The sequence below is a fragment of the Rhinopithecus roxellana genome, chromosome 1, assembly GCF_007565055.1.
Source record: "Rhinopithecus roxellana isolate Shanxi Qingling chromosome 1, ASM756505v1, whole genome shotgun sequence".
Classification (NCBI taxonomy): domain Eukaryota; kingdom Metazoa; phylum Chordata; class Mammalia; order Primates; family Cercopithecidae; genus Rhinopithecus; species Rhinopithecus roxellana.
In genome coordinates this window covers 193,744,700-193,764,664 of record NC_044549.1, presented here as the reverse complement: position 1 = coordinate 193,764,664, position 19,965 = coordinate 193,744,700, and the positions used below count along the sequence as shown (strand labels likewise).

General features: G+C 38.8%; 1 long non-coding RNA gene across 1 annotated transcript in view; it reads left to right on the top strand.

The window, feature by feature from the left end:
* The window catches only part of LOC104659872, a 126,814-nt gene that overhangs the window by 22,559 nt on the left and 84,290 nt on the right, over positions 1–19,965 (top strand). The window lies entirely within an intron of this gene.

The following is a 19,965-nucleotide window of genomic DNA, read 5'->3' as shown; positions in this document are numbered from 1 at the left end:
CTGGATATCTGACAAGTCAAGACATAAAGGAATAATTTCATTTTTAAAAGTATATTGATTGTATTTAAAAATAATATAGTCCTTAAGATTTTCTCCAATTTCCAGAAAACTTTTCAAGTGAAGTACCTCAGAGTTTAAAGCAAAGGTCTAATTTTTTATTCTGAAAAAGTACAATAAATATACTGCTTATGTATCCAGACCTTTTGGACACTGTGGTATCCAGGTTAGCTAGAAAATGCCAGTAAAAATCTCAACATATTCTCATGAGACTTGATTGTTGTATTTATGTTTTATATTAGGATTGTGTGATATAAATGAAATACTTAGAACATTGTAATATAAGAAGGATTTAATCCTTGTATTTATAACATTAAACAGAGTAGAATTCTATTACAACAAAACTGTTATGAATGTTTGCATAGGTCAAAAGTATAATCATGGTAGGTCATTAAAAGTTTGGTGATAATGAAGGCTGATAGTATCTTTAAAGAGAAGAGATAGATGGTGGTTGGCCTAAGAGGGCAAGCTAAACATCTTCACCATAAAGCTCTCTCTAATAATGTCAGAAAAGATGTATTTTTGGAAGGAATAAATTCAGTGCTGGACAACTGCTTTTATTCATGTGCCATCAGTAAAGCAGACATTTCTGTCCTCTTGAAGAAGAACACAGGTGGAGATCTATCAGTGGAGGAAACTGCATTCCTAAACACTGACACCACTGGATTATTGAAGATTATGGTGTAATAGCTTCAAAATTCTGAAGGAAGATGATTGTGAATCTAAAATTCTATATCCAAGCAAACTAATGTATAAGAAAAAAGGCAAAATAAAGGCATTTTCAAAATATGCAACAAGTCAGAAAGTTTACTTCCGCAGACAACTCCAGGAAAATAAAATATAAATCCAAGGAAGATGAAGACATGGGATAAAGGAAATATAGGTATATAAAGAAATCAGTAAAAATTGTGGTTGTATCTAAATCATATTGTTATGTAATGAGTGTCAACCGAAATAACAGCCAGAGAGAGGCTCTCTAAAATACAATGATATTTATCTGGGAAGGAGCTGATTGCAAGGGAATTCACATACCGTGGTAAAGTATGTCCATATTCAGGGAGATAAAGGAAGACAAAGGTTTTTAATGGAAAAATGAGAAAGATTACATAATTGTTTTGAGTTAAATTGTCTTGAGATCTTTGGCTACAAAAATTAATTACAAGGGTGGCACCAGTCAGAAGTTGCAGAGGCAGTTGCTGGACAGATGCCCTTTCAAAAGCATTTGTGTGTGTGTGTGTATAAGGTTGTGATGGCTGTTGTGTAAGGGTGTGGTTTTTGGAGTCTTTTGTGATAGTTCTTGTTATCAGGCATTTGTATATGAGACCCCTGCTACCCCTGCTTCATGGCTTTCCCTGGCTCTGTTTCTCAAGGTTTTTAATATGAGTGACTGCATGTTGATTCTGACAACTTTCATATAAGGGTGAAATACGTTACTGGTAATTTCTAGAAGAATAGAAATATGTATTTTCTAACCCAACAAAAGGCATGAAGAAGAAAGAAGAGCAACCATAAACCATAGTAAATTAAAAATATTAAATTATAGTAAAGAAGTTAAAAGTTTACAGTTGTCAGTAACCACAAAAAATGTACGTGTGTTATATATTTTGTATTAAAAGGCAACCTTTGTTTTATGTTAAAACTGTCTCAGAACTTCACCTCACTGCTGTTTATAAGACATGCTAAAGTCAAATAACAGCATGATTGAAAGAGGGATTGAAAAATTTATGCCAAACAACTGCTATTGTAAAGGAAGGTGTAACAATATTATTATCAGAAAAAATGAATTCAAGGAAAATGACATTAAATAGAACAAAGAAGAATAATTCATATAGATCAAAGTCATGCTACCCCAAGAATATGCGTTATAATCTTTTTTATTCCTAACAACTCAGCAGAGTTGTTACACATAAAACAAAATGGGGAGAAATAAAGGAATTTGTGATTACCATGGGGAGAAATAAAGGAATTTGTGATTACCATGGGGTATAATAACACCTGTTTCAGAAACGGATAGATACAGTAAACAAAAATTAACATACAGATTAAAAAAAAATACAGTGAACATGTTTGTTCCAACAGGCATATGTAAAACTTTGTACCGAGTGCAAAACATACCAGCTGTTTTCAAACAACCATGACAAAATTATTTTATAAAGAGAATCTTCCACAAAATTTAAAATATAGAAATCGTATAGAACGTAGTCTCTCACCAGAATTTAATAAATTAGTTATTAATTTTAAAAGGTAGCTACAGAGAGGCTGGAAGTGGTGGCTCACACCTATAATCCCAGCACTTTGGGAGGCCAAGGTGGTTGGATCACTTGAGGTCAGGAGTTCAAGACCAGCTTGGCAACATGGTGAGACCCCATTTCTACTAAAATTATAAAAAGTAACCAGGCACAGTGGTGCACGCCTGTGTTGCTAGCTACTCGGGAGGCTGAGGCAGAAGAATTGCTTGAATCCGGGAGGTGGAGGTTGCAGTGAGCTGAGATCACACTGCTACACTCCAGCCTGGGCGACAGAGCAAGACTGTCAAAAAAAAAAAAGGAAAAATAAATTTAAAAAAAAGATAACTACAAGAAAATATTTACTTGGAAAATTTAAAAATTTAAAATTTAAAAAATATTCCATCTGAAGAAAGGAACCTCGCCAAATTGTTTTATAGTCAAGTTTTTCAAACATCAAGGATTCTTCATTATGTAAAATGTTTCAAAGCATAGTAAAAGATGGAAAATAATGTTAAAAGCAAATATGATAAAGAAATGTGAGTGTAACAACTTCTAAGTAATTATTAGATTAAATGGGGAATGTGAGTATAACAGCTTCTAAGTAATTATTAGATTAAATGGCAAATCAAAATTGAAATAATAAACCATATTAAAAATTTAGTTTAAAAATGAAAGGACTGCATATCAAAACGTAGGGGATGCAGCCAAAGCAGCATTAGGGGAAAATTTGTAGGATTACATGTGCTTATGAGAAAACGTCAAAAATAAATGGACTATATTTTCAATTTAAAAACTAGAAAAAGAACAAGGTAAATCCAAAGAATGTGGAAAAAATAAAATAATAAAGAGAAAAGCAAACATTAAAGTTATGAAAAAAAGAGTAATGATCAATATAATTTGTTGATAAGTTAAAAAAGCGAATTTTGTTCTTTTAAAATGCTGTTGAAATAGACAAACTTTTGACAATTGTGATCAGGAAAAAAGAGAAGGTTTGTAAATATAACCTTGATAATAAGAAAGGGACATACTTATAGATACAAACGACTTTTTAAAAATTATAATTCTTTATAGGAATAAATTTAAAAATCTAAATGCAAAGGATGATTTTCTATAAACTCCTATAATTAATTTACAAGGTAGAAGGTAGAAAAATATTCTTCCTAAGAAAGGCACCTGGCCCAAATAGTTTTACAGTCACATTTACCAAACACTAAGGATTGTATGTTAAATAAAATGTTCTAAAGCATAGAAAAAGATGGAAAGCTTTCTAAAGTATTTAATAGTGCTAAAAGCAAATATGACAAAAAAGACATAGTTTACAATAGCATCAGAATAACAAATACTTAGAAGTAAATTTAGCAGAATAATTGTAAAACTTATAAAACTATAAAACGTTCTTGAAAGTAATCAAATAAATGTATCACATAAATAAATGGAAATGCATCCCATGATCAGGGATTAGAAGACTTACTATTGTTAAGATGGCAATGCTGCCAAAATTGAACTACAGGTTCATCACAATCCTTATCAAAATCCCAGTTAGCTTCTTTGCAGAACTGACAAGCTGATTCTAAAATTTATATGGAAATGTAAGAGATCCAAAATAACCAAAAGAAGAGCAAAGTTGTTGTATTCACACTTCCTGATTTCAAAACTTACTAGAAAGCTACATTAGACAAGAATGTGGTACTGAAATAAGGATGGACATCTAGGTCAATGGAATAGACCTAAGGGTCCAGAAGTAAACCCTTATTTGACTTTGGACAGGAATGACAAGAGGATTCAAAAGGGGAAAGAACAGCAACCAGTGGTGCTCAGTTGGAAATTAACATGCAAAAGAATGAAGTTGAGACACTATCTCACACCATATGCAAAAAAAAATTCAAATGAATCATAGACCTAAATGTAAGAGCTAAAACTATAAAACTCTTAGAAAAAACATAGGCATAGGTGGCTCATGCCTGTAATCCCAGCACTTTAGGAGGCCAAGGCAGGTGAATCACTTGAGGTCAGGAGTTCGAGACAAGCCTGGCCAACAGGATGAAACCCTGTCTCTACTAAAAATACAAACATTAGCCAGGCATGGTGGCACATGCCTGTAGTCTCAGCTACTTGGGAGGCTGAGGCCGGAGAATGGCTTGAAACAGGGAGGTGGAGGTTGTAGTGAGCCAAGATAGCACCATTGCACTCCAGCCTAGGCAACAGAATGAGACTCTGTCTCAAAAAAAAAGAAAGGAAAAAATGTAGGCATAAATCTTCATGACCTTAGAATAGACAGTGGTTCCTTACATATTTCACCAAAGTACAATCAATAAACTAAAAAAGTAGATAATTATATATTAAAATTAAAAATTTTATGCTTCAAAGCATATCAAGAAAAAAGAACCCACAGAACATGAAGAAATATCTGCAAATCATGTATCTGATAACAGAGTTGTATCTAGTATACATAAAGAACTCTTACAAGTCAGTAGTAAAAAATAGGCCAATTAAAAAATAGGCAAAATATTTGAATATTCATTTCTTCGAAGAAGATATACAATAACCAACAAGCACATGAAAAGATGCTCATCATTAGCTCTCAGGGAAATACAAATTAAAATCACAACGATATGCCACTTTACACCCAGTAGGGTGGCTACAGTCAGACAGAAAAAATAACAAGTGTTGATGAGGATGTGGAAAAAGTGAAAACTTCATATGCTGCAGGTGGGAATGTAAAATGCTGAAGCCACTTTAGAAGACCATCTTTCAGACCCTCAAAAGGTTAAAACAGATTTATCATATGACCCATCACCCATTAGAAATGAAAACCTTGGTGCTCACAAAAACTTGTATATGAGTGTTTATAATAGCATTATTTATAATAGCCAAAAAATGGAAATGACCCAAACGTCCATCATTTTGGATAAAGTAAATCTACTATGTACATGCAATGAAATTATTCATCCATAAAAAGGGATGAAGAACTGATGCATACTGCAACATGAATGACCTTTGAAAAACACTATACTAAGTGTGAAAGAATCCACTCACAAAAGATTACATATTGTATGATTCCATTTATATGAATTGTCCAGAATAGTCCAATATATAGAGACAGAAGATACATTAGTGATTGCGTAGGGCTGGGGATGCATTTCAGGGAAATGGGGAATGACTGCTAATGGTATGTAGTATTTTGGGGGTGATAAGAATGTTCTCAAATTGGTTATGATGGTTATATAGCTCTCTGAATATGCTAAAAATGATTGAATTCTACACTTAAAATGGGTAAATTGTATAGTATGTGAATTATATCTCAATCAAACTGTTAGAAAAAGTAAACAAAAGGGCTAAAACCCAGTTTCAGTTATTCACTAGAACATATTAAATTTTATTTTTACTTTTATTTTGATATCTTGATAAATCAGCCATGTGTTAAAATAATCTTGTTAGCCTAGAAATGCTAGGATAACTGATCATAAGTAACCATGTTAGTATAATTGTAAGTAAAAGATTCAGAATTTAATATGTAAGAATTTAAATGTAAGGATTCTTCTGTTTTGGAGGAGGAACAAAGGAGAGAAATTTTCCCCTTCCTTGCACATCAAAATGACAGGTTTCTTTTTTAATTTCATTTTTTTTTTTTTTAAGAGACAGGGTTTTGCTCTGTCACCCAGGCTGGAGTGCAGTAGTGTAATTGTAGCTCACTGTAGCCTCAAGATCCTGGGCTCAAGCAATCATCTTGCCTCAGCCTTCCAAGTAGCTTGGGACTACAGGAGCCTGCTGCCATGCTTGGCTAATTTTTAATTTTTTTTTGTAGAGATAGGGTCTCTACATGTTGCCCAGGTTGGTCTTGGACTCCTGGCTTCAAGTGATCCACCCACCTTGGCCTCCCAAAATGTTGGGGTTACATGCGTGAGCTATAGTGCCCAGCTTAAAATGATAGCTTTTAAAACACTAATGTAACCGCGGTCATTTTCAAGAGTTGCCATTGAGTTAATAAGGTTGGAGGGGCCTTGAGATTCTGAGAAGGGGAATGGAGACCTTGCATCTCTCATGTGGAGGTGAGACCCCCTGACAGTCAGTGTGGGAAAGAAAAGCAGACATTGTAGTCAATAGCCAGCTAACTATTTTGTTAAGACTTTTCTCATTTTGTTGAGACTTTTCTGTAATAATTACAGACATGAAGCACCATTATATTGTGAAGAGACTGATCCATCCCTCCCCTAATACACTGATAAATTAAATGACACAAGCTCTGTGGTCATCTCAATGAATGCACAAAAGCATTTGATTTTAGTTGATTACCTGGTTCTCTTCTCCAAGGACACCCCACCCCCTGTTTTGTTTTTTCCCCAGTGAGGGAAGGGCCAAGGACCACATGTGGGAATTAAGGCTATATTTTATATTATCTCATACAATTTCTGGAAATGAGATGACACAGAAGTTTTTGCTTCTCATTTTGGGGGTAGAGCAGTGACCTTTCCAAGTCTTAAATTTATGCTGATATTCGGAATGTAATAATAGTTTATTTGAATTCTTTTCTTAGCTCACTTTAATATAAGAGCTACTTTATTGATTCTATTGCTCTTTTAACTGAGCCATCTTTTTTTGTATACAATATACCCACATCATAGTCTTCCCATCGTGGTATGTAATTCCACACCAACCATGCCCTTGTATTACAAGGCTGTGGAACCTCTGATAACAGCTATGTTGAGATGTACACCTGTGGTACTATGTCCTCAGAGAATTTTATTTAATTGATATGTAATTCATGTTTCATTAGTTTCTTAGGCCATTGAGTCTACATTTTCAAGACTTTTAAATTTAATCTTATTTTATTGGAAACAATTTCCGTACATAATAGATTTACGATGCTGGTGAAACAACCTCATCTAAGATTTAGGCTCTTTTTTTTGAAAGGATTGGATCTCATCTAAGCAAACAAACAATAAATATTCATGTGGCAGAACCGTAATAGCTTGTATTTGGTGAGTATGCACTATGTACCAGATCAGGGTTAAGTGCTTTACACGCAATATTTCCATTATTATCTAGCCTCATTTTAAATTCAGGACCACAAATCTCAAATGGGAAGTCAGTGCCATACTTCTTACTGCACTTCCTAGGATGTCCTTTGTCTTACTCTCCACAATGATGATTTCATACATCTCTCACTTCAAAACCCAACTTTCTCCCCTGTGTTTACTCTCAGCTGATGACCTTGCCCATACTTTGTTGAGAAAATAGAAACAATCAGATAGGAACAAACATCATCCAGCCACCAAATCTCCCTTCATTTGTACCCCCACTCTCTGCCTTGTTACTTGTTGCAATGGACGAAGTGTCCCTATTTTCCTCTTTTGCCCTCTCACGGATGTTACTCCTGTAAGTATCCCCTCTCCTTCCTGCATTTATAATGTACCTCTCTGTATAGTATTACTTCCATCAGGATGCAGATATTTTCTGGAATCTTGCATCTTAACAAAAGCAACAACTTCCCTTAACCTTATATCCTTTCCTTTCCAGGACCCATTTCTCTGTTCTTCTTCCAAAGAATTGTCTATAGTCACTGTCTCTAGACAGTGCTTGTGACCCACGTTTCCTCCACCCCACCAAACAGGCTTTTATCTCCACTGCTACACAGAGCTCATTCTTGACCAAGTTGGCTTGATCTCCATATTGTCAATCCAGTGTCATTTCACTGTCATTATTTTACTGGACGCTTTCCATAGTGTTTGACAAAGTGAACTCTTTTCTCTCGGCTTCTATGACAGGACCCTCTCTTGGTGTCCTTTCATATCATTGGTCACACAATTTCCAAGTCCTTTGTTGGCTCCTTCTCTGCCCAGCCACTGCCAGTGTGATCACTGAGAGAGGAAGAAAGCCCAGAGATGGTGGTTTCTTGGAAGCCAAGGGAAGAAAGTGTGCATCCTGGAGATTGGGTTTAGGAGGGGCAGTCACCAGCAGAGGACAGTTGAATACAGTGGCCTGACAACCTCATAGTTGTGCTCAGTGACATCATGATGCCAGGATGAGGGGGATAGAACCAAAGTAGAGGAGGAAGCTAGTACCAAATAACTCATGAGACCAAGGAGAATCTCAAATCATTTTTGTGTGTGTTACACTGGAGGCAATAAGCCATCAGCAAGAAGGAAATGCATTAGAACTTCCCTTTGAGTTAAAAAACATGGAAAGGAAGCTATTCTTCATCAAAAACGTCTTTGAGTAAGAGAAGCAAAGGAGGACAATTATATAAATAAAGCCAATCGGCCTTTAGAAATGAGTACTTCATGGAGACGGGGTAAGAAAACAGACTATTTTGGGTTCTTTTTGGTTCTGTATGAATTTTAGCATAGTTTTTTTCTAATTATTTGAAAAAAATGACGTTGGCAATTTGATAGGAATAGCATTAAATCTATAGATTGCTTTGGGCAGCATGGACATTTTAGCAATATGCATTCTTCTAATCCATGAGCATGGAATATTTTTCCATTTGTTTGTGTTGTCTCTGATTTCTTTCTGCAGTGTTTTGTAGTTCTCCTTACAGAGATTTTTACCTCCTTAGTTAGGTTTTTTTCATTTTTGTTTTTTTGTTTTTTGGTGTGGCTATTATAAATGGCATTGTGTTCTTGATTTGGCTCTCAGCTTGAACGTTAATGATGTATAGAAATGCTACTGATTTTTGTACATTGATTTTGTATCCTGAAATATTGCTGAAGTAGTTTATCAGGTCTAGAAACCTTTTGGTGGAGTCTTTAGGGTTTTCTAGGTATAGAATCATATTGTCAGTGAAGAGAGATAATTTGACTTGATAATTCCTTTTTTCCTATTTGGATGCCTGTTATTTCTTTTTCTTGCCTAATTGTGAATTTTAGGCTTTTAAAATAATAACATTCCTTAATAGAAACAAGAGAGTTTGTGGACCTATCAGTATAATGAGTTTGTAGGGCAACGACATTGCTTTTTGGAGTATAATTCCAAAATAAATAAAGGACCCCAAGCAATATAACAGACAGTATCTTCAACAGAATTTTTTATGGTAACTGCAGAAAGGGATTTCATGTGGCTTTTTCTTATAGGTGATAAAGAGTGAAGACCTTCACCCTGTTACAAACAGTTGTGTATTTATCAAAGCTACCCAATTACAAAAACCAAATCTGACTTTTCAAAGTAAACAAATTATTTTCTGTATAATTGCTATAATTAACTATGGGGATATCACTGACCCATTAGCAGAAAAAACATATGGAATGAGATTTGTCTTTATGCTTGAGCTAGGATGTTATAAAATTATACATCGTTAACCATAAACTCAGTCACCATGTTGTATAGCTGGGATGCTAAGACACAAATAGTGGCAGAAGTGGCACAACCAGTCCATGACCTCTTTTAATTACTCAGGATGATAATTTTAGGTGTTTTTAAGGTAGCTAATTAAAAAGTATGGAGATTCCAAAATCAGTTCAAGCAACATTATTCAGCAAACTTCAGAGCAAAAGAAAGTAATTACTTTTCCCCAAATCTATTCTACTCTTTTAGTTAAGGAGCCGCCACTGATCCTGCAGTCCTGGGAGGAAACCTGGGGCCTTCTCTTCCTTTCTCCTCCCTCTTCTTTCTGCTTGGTCTCTGAGTCTGCCTCCAATTCCCACACCTACTTTCAGCCTCACTTTTGCCCTGGGCCTGGGTTGGGAGGTGGTTAGAGAACGAGAGTATATGAAATGTTAGAAATGTTGAAGAGGATTGAGACTTTGGGGTTTGCTGCTCAGTGCTGCCTCAGGCCTCCTCTCCCCACATTCAGTTGCAACACTCCTTGGTCCCCCGAGGTACGGCTACAGTGGGCCTGGGTGTGGCTCAGGCCACCTCTCTGGAAAGCACAGATGTCTATGTGGTGCTGACTATGTAGGTACGCAGAGGGTATGAGTTGTGGGCACATGGCTGCCTACACCTGGATTTTAAAGGATGCCCTAGAGAGCCAAGGGTCTCAGGCAGAGAACTGCCACAGGGATGTGACTATGACAGATAGCTCCATTAGGGCGATGCTTTTTGGTGTCAGGAAAGCAGGGCCACCCCTGAAACCCCAGAATTACAGAGTCACCAGTGTGCTATTCCAGTCTGGGAGAGCTGTGGTCATGAGACTCTAATGTGTGAGAGCTGTGGTGCCCAGGAGTTGGGACATGGAGTTCAAGATTATTCTGGAGCCTTAAGATTTAATGTTATTTTCCCTGTTGGGATTTGGATTTACTTGAGACCAGTTACTCTTTTCTTCCTTCCTGTTTTCCTCTTTTGGAATGGGAATGTCTATCCTATGCCTGTCCACTATCGTATTTTAGAAGTCCATAACTTGTTTGATTTTACAGGTTCGCAGCTAGAGAACAATATGCTTGAGAATGGATTGTATCTCACCCATATCTGATTTAGATGAGACTTTTGAGTTGGTGCTGGAAAAAATTAAGACTTCTGGGATTGCTGAAATGGAATGAATGTATTTTGTATGTGAGAATGATATAAATTTGGGAGGCTAGGAGTGGAATGCTATGGTCTAAATGTTTGTCTCCCTCCAAAATTCATATGGAAACTTAATTGCCAATGCAATAATATTAATCGGGCCTTTAGAAGGTGGTTGGGTTATGAGGGCTCTGCCCTCCTGAATGGGATTAGTGCCCTTATAAAATGGCTTGAGGGAGTCTGTTTATCCCTTCATGTGCTTCTACCATGTGAGGACACAGGGAGAAAGTACCATCTTGGAAGCAGAGAGTGGGCCCTTACCAGCTGCTGACTCTGCTGATGCCTTGATCTTGGACTTCCCAGCCTCCAGAACTATGAGAAATACATTTCTATTAATTATAAATTACCCAGTCTAAGGTATTCTGTCATAGTATCAGGAAGAGACTGAGACATGCTATGTGTACCTCCTCTCCTCTGCTGCTTCTAGCTCCATCAATCTGCCCTTCACAGAGGTCTACTACTAGGGAAAGTTTATTGTTTTATTTGTTGTTGTTGTATTAAGTGAAATGGTGAAGGGTTTGAGTTTTCTGTCTGGATTGATGTGTACAAGACAGAGGCTGCAATAAGGAAGCAAAGACCAGAAACCATTGATCTCTAAGTATGAATTCCTAGGCTTTTTGGAAGGACTTTGGGCTTCGCAGATAGAAATAGGGGTTTGAACCAGTGTAGGTTTGAACCAAGATTCTGAGTGCCACAGAGCCTACCCATCTCAATCACCTGGGTTATGCCAGGATTATCCTGGGACCATCATAGAGGTAACATTTGAGCTGGGCATTCTTGAAGAATTGTGTAGGATTTTCAGTATTACAGGGAGGTATTCCAAGAGACTGAAAGTAATGTGGGAAGACACAGACTTGAAAAAGGTCCTAGCTTGACAGGTTTGTGACCCTTAGAGGGCAAATTTGGTCAGGAACTCTGCCAGGAACTCTGATCCAAAATTTCTGTAGGGTTACAGTGCAGCTCTGACAATGCCTGGAACAGACTTTCCAACTACATTTAGAGTTGCCTTTTTAGTGTTAGCCAAGGAGTCTATTTCCCCTGCAATCAAGGAAGAGTGGAGGCCGAGGGAAACAGAATCCTGACTGTTTCAAGTCGAAAGGGGTGACTTACTCCTTTGTCATCAGACAGTTCAACAATTGATGGGCACCAAACTGATGTCTGGCTGAGTGACATTAGCAGAAGCTGTTGTATCCAGACAGTCAGCATTTCACCAGCTCAGAGTGATGAGCTTGGACACAGGAAAGGGAATAACAAAGTCGTTTAAAGACAAAGAGGAATCTCAGCCCAGCAGACCTAAAAGAACATCCCATTCATCACCAGGGTGGCTCTACAAAGACCCAAATTACAAATAGGGTAAAAATGCTTATTCATAGAGTCTGTCCACAGTGGAGCATTCTTTACACATAGCCTATGTTTATCAGGCAAAGCATGCTTGCTCTGCCTTCCCATTTTAAAGACTGTATTTAAAAGTCTTCCTGACTTCCCAGTGAATTTGTCCTGAAATGAATGAAATAGTAGAGAATAATAAATCAGAAAGAACAAGCTCTGAAATTGCAAATTATTGTCATTACTAGGAAACAGGAAAGGACATGTTGAAGATAGAAGTACAGTAGATAACGTTTACTACTACCACTGCCTACAAGTAGCCCTCTTATCTTTGGTTAAGTAATTACCACAGTGCTCACTGAATGAGGACAGCAGTTACATGCTTTATCATCCTGTCACCTCACCACCTAATGCTTCATGGTTATGGCACATTGTGGCTCTAGGCCAGCAGTGCTCCTTGTCGTGTGAGATAGCATATAGAGAAGGTGGCTTTCACAGCCTTGAGGCTCTTAGCCTCTCAGCCCTGTCTCCCCAAACCTCCCTGAACAGTACAAGGCTGAGAACTTGGTTCACTTGAAGGAGCCATCTGGGAAGTGCCAAGGGCAGGTCAAATTGCCCTAATTGTGGCAGGGTACAGACTCTCTGGATTCATACAAGGTCTTAATCATTAACTGATGTACAGACATTCATTGCACTTTTCCTGCACAAGTAGACTTTACAGAGATTCTTGGGTTGCTGGGCTTGTAAATTGCTGCCCCTGCCTGCCTGGCTGGTTTTGAACACTATAAACATGGAGAGAAGCAGAGCTGGATAGAGGAGGAGTCTGTTACCTCGTTCACTTGCCTCACAGTGGCACGTGGCTCTTACCTGTGTTAGCAGAAAGATTTAACTTTGGCCCATTTCAAAGAGCCATCAAGACACTTGATTGAAAAGCCCAAACCTCAAGGCAGTCCATTGGTTTATTGCTAGGCAGTAACAAGCTGTTGTCCTTTAGAACTTGAGTTAAAATAGCTGGATAGTAAGTAGACATTCTTTCTCTGGCTTGGGGAGGAGAGTAAGGAAGACACAAGATCGACAGTTTTCACGAAAGGAATGGCACAACACATCCCAGGACTTAATCCTCTTATGAGGGTCACCAATGGCTAGGAACTGTCTGGATTACCTCCCCACCTTTGTCCTTCTATCTGCCCTTTACACATTGAATCAGGTCTAAGAATTAGCACTGCCCCTTACAGGGGTAGGGATAGGGACAAAATGGAGGGGGAATGTGAGTCATCAGAAGCTTGCTAGGTTTTCTAACTGGTAGATGGTCTTCAAATCTTTTAAGCCACACAACCCATCAGTAAAAACTGTTTGACAATTTACCCCCTAAATATGTGTATTTATTTATAAATTATTAGCATGTACCTACCATCAGCTATCCACATTTTAAAAATATTGGTACATCTTACTTTCAGATTAAAACAAATAAATAAAAGGTCTAATATTTCCTTTTACTTGCTCCTAACTGACCATCTTCTTTTTTTTTTTTTTTGAGATGGAGTCTTGCTTTGTTGCCCAGGCTGGAATGCAGTGGCGTGATCTTGGCTTACTGAAACAACCTCTGCCTCCTGGGTTCAAGCAATTCACCTGCCTCAGCCTCCCAAATAGCTGGGACTACAGGAGTGTACCACCACCCCCAGCTAATTTTTGTATTTTTAGGAGAGATGAGGTTTCACCCCGTTGGCCAGGCTGGTCTTGAACTCCTGACCTCTTGATCCACCTGCCTCAGCCTCCCAAAGTGTTGGGATTACAGGCGCGAGCCACCGCGCCCGGCCTAATTGACCATCTTCTGTAACCCATGTGTAGTCTAGACTCTGCTTTGAAAACTACTGCTCTAAGCTTTGGGTTCCTCAAGTTCTGGCTTTTTGTTGGCAAAGGATGAAGGGGAGGGATCCACTCAGAGAAAAAAGGGATCATGACTGCATGTATGAGCTATGTTCAGAGAAATCAATAGAAAAAATGAGTACTTCAAGCTCTCCCCTGGTTTACCAATGATGGCGGGAGAAGGCAGTGGTATTCATGAACTCTGTGTTACCTCTCACTGAGCCCAGAGATGGTATTTAAGATGGCACAGCTCGACTAAGCCAAAGTTGATGCTGTGTTTCATTGGGCCTTATGGGTCCTGAAAGTCTGGAAATACATGGGCTTGTACCAGACTGGGGAGCAGATTCCTGGACCACTCATTACTACCTGGGGTTATGTCACCCTTTCTAAACAAGGCGTAAAGGTAAAGTAGAGGTTGGCAGAGCCTCTGAATCCTTCATCTTGGTGTTGTGATTTCCCCCCACATTTCAGTGTTGTGGGATCCTCACCCCCAATCCCAGGATGGGCATGAGAAGAGACTGCTCCCCTGCTGTGCATGATCTTCATGCAGTTCAGTCACATGGACAGAGGTACCACAGCCTAAAGCCAGGACCACCACAGCCACCGGAGGTGAACCAAACTGATTTCAAGCACCTGCTCTGTGCCAGTCTCTGTGTGCGAAAAATGGAACCCATTTCCTTAAGAAGCTCTTGGACCAGTGCAGGAGAAAGATGTGCAAACACACACATGGAGTGCAGGGGATGTCTTAGTTTGGGTTTTTCTCCCAAAGCAGACTGAGTCGAATTATTCGTTTGGGAAGTAATCCTAGGAAAAATACTGAGGGCAGGTGAAGTGAAAGAAGGAAGGGAGGAAAAGTCACAAAAGAGGCATCAATGAACAGGCTATCACTGTGGGCAACTGGGCCTCCATCCCTCGGGATCCCTTGAGGAACTCTGTTGAACCTTCCTGCTCAAAGTGTGGCCAGCAGCATTGGCGTCACCTGGGAGCTTGTTAGAAGTGCAGCATCTTAGGCTGTACCCCAGACCTACTGAATCAGAAGTTGCACATTAAAGTTTGAAAAACACTGCCTTAAATCTTTCATCTTTGCCAAACATAACAACTTTGATGTAAAACATTTTTAAAAAACTATTTTAGGACTTGGTTCTACTAAACTGGATACTTCTGAAAACTTTTTTGAGGTTTCCAATATTTGAAGTGCATATTAAAGTTTTTTCAGCCCGTAGAAAGCTATTTAAAATGCAACTCCATTTACCTGCACTTTATCATAATTACAACTCCACTGCAGAGACAGAAGGCTCGCACAGCCAACTGTTCTGTAAAATGCTAATTGTGTATGGGAAGTACTTTCCCTCAGAGAAAAATAGAGCGGCTGTCATGTAAGAAATTATTTTTAAAGAAATACACCAAATGTCTCCTGTACTTTAATGTTTTATCAAATTTTCAGTGAATAGAATACCCTTTGTGAAAGATCAATACACATAACTCGGATGTAGTTGGACTGTCTTTACTGTCTTACATTTCTTGCCATCTGATGGGAATGGCTGTGGGTGGGAAGATGAGGAAGTCAGGAATTCTGGCCAGGAAATGCCTGCCTGGAGAGGATTTCACATGGTCTACTGATGTTGTTCTCTTTAATCTCCCACTCCTGATCTGTGTCTGACCGTTTAAATGTTAGCTTGTTTGCTGTTAATGTTTAGCAAACATTATTGTGCCAGGCACACTAATGGTAGTTGTCAGCATAAAATAAGCAATAGAGAGACTGACTTACCAAAGCAGAGAGTTTATTTGGGAATAGCAGGAGATTGCAATCCAAGATGTACATGCTATGATGGATCATAGGAGCATCCAAGGGATTTGGGGAAAGGGGAAAGCTTTTAAAGACACAAAGGAGAAGCCCACAGAGGCTGTTTTGAAACAAGGACCATTGGTTACGGGGCTTGTTGCAGGAGTTGGCATTAGCTTTTTGGTGGAGACAGCTGGTGTCAGGCAAGTGTCCTTAAGCAAGCGGCTTAACTGGATTACTGCTTTATATATTAACAGACTCAAATACATTCAGCTTTTTGATACGGCATGAAAATGAGATGCTGAAGTATATATACTTTAAAACTTGTGTTCAGCAATAATGTTTCAGTGTTTTACCTTACTTGGAAATGATCTAGATTTAAAATTTAACATAGAAAAATTCGAAGGGTATGGCTACCAAAGAAATTTGGGACACTTTTAAAAGTAGACATATTTTAAAATATAATGATTGTTAAAAAGTACATTTATAAACTTTTGTTTTCAGTTATATCTATTTAATTCACTCATTCTTAACAATTATGCTTGGAACACTCATGAAAATTACATAAGACATGAGACAAAGGTGCCATCACCTCAAGTTATTTTCCTATTATCCGTTTTGACAGCACATGCATGTCAGGCAGTCATGACAAAGCAAGAACCCTAAAGGTAAGTACATGAGTATTTTTGACAGCTCAGAAGACACAAAAGTTCTCATTAAACTGACAATATTAAACCAGTCTTGTTACAGATTTACTTAAGTCATGTAAACCTGAAAAGCATTTAGGTTAGTTCCTATATTTCTAGGAATTTTAGGTATACTCATTCATCTCTAAGCCAATTTGAATAAACCCTTTACTATTTGTAGAGAAGACCTTTACAATTTTTCATTTGCTCAATATTCAAATAGTCAAAAATCACGCCAACAAGGAAGAAAGTGGACAGGGGGCAGAGCATATAAAGTTAGCAAGGCTTTTAGAAAAGGAATTTCAGTTGACTAAGATGTTCCCATGGGAGAAGCAAGATTTAATAGAACAGAGGGGCCTTAAAAAATGTATGCATAGCCTGAATATTAGCTTCCAATTGACTTCTGGCCATAGAGTTCCTTAAAAAAATCCTCCTTGGCTGGGCCCAGTGGCTCATGCCTGTAATCCCAGCACTTTGGGAGGCCGAGGCGGGTGTATCATGAGGTCAGGAGATCGAGACCATCCTGGCTAACATGGTGAAACCCTGTCTGTACTAAAAATACAACAACAACAAAAACAGCCAAGTGTGGTGATGGGCGCTTGTAGTCCTAGCTACTCGGGAGGCTGAGGCAGGAGAATGGCATGAACCCAGGAGGTGGAGCTTGCAATGAGCCGAGATTGCGCCACTGCACTCCAGCCTGGGTGACAGAATGAGACTCCGTCTCAAAAAAAAAAAAAAAAAAAAAAAAAAAAAAAAATATATATATATATATATATACACTCCTCAAATATCTTACTATCAGGTTTCATCTGTGACAAACAGCAAATATTCCTGGCTGTTTGTCACAGATGAAATCTAATAGTAAGATATTGAACTTTTTTGTTTCCTTTCTGAGTATACAGCTTAGGAGAGAAAGCCAAACAGGCAAACAGTTCAATTTCAAACCAAAGGTGTAATTCAAATTCATTCTTACAAACGTTTTTCTCTTGAGAAGCTCTGCATTTCAGTTTTATGCTGCAAAGGATAGGCTGTGAGTGGATATGTGTATGACAATCTTGGTCTATAATCCCACACAAATTTCATTTGGATTAATGGTGGAGGAGTTAATCTAGTCAGACACATTGTCTTTCTGAGAGCTTCACAAGAGTTACTTTTATAGATAGGAATGATGTGTGGTTAGCATACTATTTTATGCAAATGGTGGCTTCCTCATCAAGTGTAATGCATCTTTTATTCCTTAAGAACAAATACTTTAATGGTTGAAGCTGCTATATATTTACTCAGTCCTTCACAGCTTGGTTGTTGAAGATCAAGAATAATTTCCCCCCTTTTCCTATTTATTTTAAATAGGCAATATGTTCCTATGACTCAAAACTTAAATGGTACGAAAAGGTCTATGGTGAAAAATTTCCCTTTCACCTCAAGCCACTATCAAAGAGAAATTACACTGGATACTTGTTAAACATGGCAAGACAGATTTTATTTGAGCTACTGCAATAGGGAAGAGAGCCTTCAGCATATAACCAAAGTCAACTCTGAATATAGCAAGGGTAGCTGGCTATTTTTAGCCAATGGACTTGGTGAAGAAATCAGTGGATAGAAAATGAGTAAGAGGAACTTGATTAGATATTAAGGGTAGGGGTTACACTAAACTGACTTGCTAAACTTGTGTTGGCAGGCCAAGGACAAGGCCTAGTTGAGAAGAGGACTCAGAGAAGCCTGAATAATTTGGTCAAGGAGGGAGTCCTTGTCACCAGCCAGCAGTGTTCCTTTCTGTGGACAACCACTAATACTGTATTTATTTTGTTTTAATAACCTCAGGTATTTGCTTTATATTAAATTATGTTAGGAAAAGTCTCGTTTCAACCAGATGTGATCCAGTCTTACTATTTGTTTAGGGAAACTTTGGTTCTAGAAAATGCTGCCCTATTCACCAGTTCCATTTAGGGCCTCATTTTCTTGGGTGTAAGGTGGGATTGCTGTGAGCTTCCTCAGAGATTGTAAAGATATAATTGATGTATAAGGACTCAGCAGCGCCTGGCACATGGCAAGTATCTAATGATTGAGATTGCCCTTCCTCCCTTTCCCTGTTGCCAAATGAGCTATTTTCACAACTTTTTTGGGGCCTCTTGTTTGAACCACAAATTTTGGTGCCCTAGCAGTCCTTGGTGCTTGTGATGGATATCTGTTTCCCTGCCATCTGTCTTTGTCTGACAAGCTGCATGTGAGTTCGTGCTGCCCACATGCTCTGCACCTCCATTCCATGCTGCAGCCCAGCAGCAATGTCTGCAACCTGAGATTTCCTAAGTGAATATTCTCAACTTACTCCATACTTTGAAAAAATAGCTTTACATGTGCCACATGATATTGCTAGTTGTGGTTCACTATGTGCTTTAAACACTAATTATCCTGGAAGTTGAATGTATGGAATATTACTTGAATATATACAGTGAGAGCACTGTAGCTAGTATTTGGCTGGGTTGTTGCTCCATGAAGGATACATTCTTTCTCAGATTCCTCTTTGCCTAGCAGTGCAGTTAGAGACAATCCCTTCTTTTGAGTGGAGGGGAAAGGGTTGGGCTTTACAGTTTAGATGGAGCTTCCTTTAAATCCTGGCTCCCTGGAGTTCAGCTTTTCCAAGCATTAGTTTCCCTAGGGTAACCCAGGTGCAGGGGAAGTCTCTTACAGCAAGTTGTTTCCCCTCCACCTTGCTCCTAGGTCAGAGGTTCTCAAAGTGTGCTCCCTAGATCAGCAGCATCAATATCACCTGAAGTTTGTTAGAAATGCAAATGAGAAACATTGAGGTGGAGGCCAGGTGCAGTGGCTCATGCCTGTAATCCCAGCACTTTGGGAGGCCGAGGCAGGCAGATCGCTTGAGGTCAGGAGTTCAAGACCACCCTGGCCAACATGGTGAAACCTCGTGCCTACTAAAAATACAAAAATTAGCTGGATGTGGTGGTAGGCACCTGTAATCCCAGCTACTTGGGAGGCTGAGGCAGGAGAATTGTTTGAATCTGGGAAGCAGAGGTTGCAATGAGCTGAGATTGTGCCACTGCACTCCAGCCTGGGTGACAGAGAGAGACACCATCTCAAACAAAACAAAACAGAAACCAGAAACATTGAGGTGGAGCCCAGCAATTTGTCTTTCAACAAGCTGGAATGTTTGTTGTTTGTTTCAGAGATTCCTTCAACAAGAATCTTTGGAAAGATGATTCTGATGCACACTCATGTTGGGATACTGGCTTTACTGCATAAAGCCCGCAGGCAGAGGCTCTTGGCTTCTGTTAACATTTTCATATACTCGTTTATTTTAGGTTAGTAGAAGGTTCGTATTCCTATTTGGGGATGACAGGGGTCAGTGTCTGGCTTGAGTGCTCTGGGCATGTTACCTCAGAGATGCAACAACCTCCACTGAGCCTGCAAAAGACTGAGTCACTGCTTCCTGCTCAGCTACACAGTCCCCCTGGAGGTTGACAGGGGCTTCTCCATTTCTGTCCTGGTTTACCGCTAGCTAACTCAGCAT